The sequence below is a fragment of the Bidens hawaiensis genome, unplaced genomic scaffold, assembly GCF_021521415.1.
Source record: "Bidens hawaiensis isolate Kalapana, Puna unplaced genomic scaffold, B.hawaiensis_p1.1 tig00005272_1, whole genome shotgun sequence".
Taxonomy (NCBI): Eukaryota; Viridiplantae; Streptophyta; class Magnoliopsida; order Asterales; family Asteraceae; genus Bidens; species Bidens hawaiensis.
The window spans coordinates 440,168-441,125 of record NW_027491336.1 but is presented as its reverse complement, the minus strand read 5'-3'; positions in this window follow the sequence as shown (position 1 = coordinate 441,125).

The following is a 958-nucleotide window of genomic DNA, read 5'->3' as shown; positions in this document are numbered from 1 at the left end:
TAAACACACAGAAAATATCAGGTCCAACCAACTTCAGTTTTATTGCAACTTCTTCCTTCTCTCATTACACACTTGGTTGCGCAGATAAACGTTTTGCAACCTGCATGAGTTTTTCTTTCATTCCTACACACTGAATAAACATTTAGTAGGAACAGACAGGGATCAGACTACCTGTCACAATGATTTCTCATCGACTTTCAAACATTAAGAATAAAATAAAATAACCAAAAATAAAATCTTAATTATTTATTTACAGGGAGGGACAGGGATCAGACTACCTGTCACAATGATTTCTCATCGACATTAAAGCAGAATAAAATTAAAGAAAAATTAATTCAAATTAAAAATGTTTTTGAATTTTTTTTTCTTGTTTCTTTTTATAATATTCAAACTGAAATAAACATCTGTACAAAAATTTAAAACACATTATTTTTGGTTGAGAAGGATCTATAATAAGAAATCATACAGACGTATATGACTATCTACTGAGACTTTTTTTTTTTTTTTTTTTTTTTTTTTTTTTTTTTTTTTTTTTTTTTTTTTTAATATACGAAGTTGAACAAGACATAATGAATATTCTTTTTGTGAGAAAGATCCGAACAGGAATCATACTAATTAAGTGACTGTCACATAGATCCGTGTTGAGCTGTATTATGACATAAAGAAACAGGTTATGAGCATGAAAATAACTTAAAATGGTTTTCATCGTTTCTGTGATACGAGTTAGGTTCAATTATGTCTCAAAATTTAAGTGAATAACAACTCAGAGATTATGATGCCTCCTATCTATTCTCAAAGCGTATTTGGCTTTCCCCAAGTCACCCCGAATTGACTTTGACCCATAGTGTCTGATTAAGGTTGTAAGTGTCTTCATCTGCTTCCCGTTTTCTTTCTTACTCCATAATTGAGAAGTCTTGACATTATTAACTCTAGAATGTTTCAATAACTCATAAAGAAT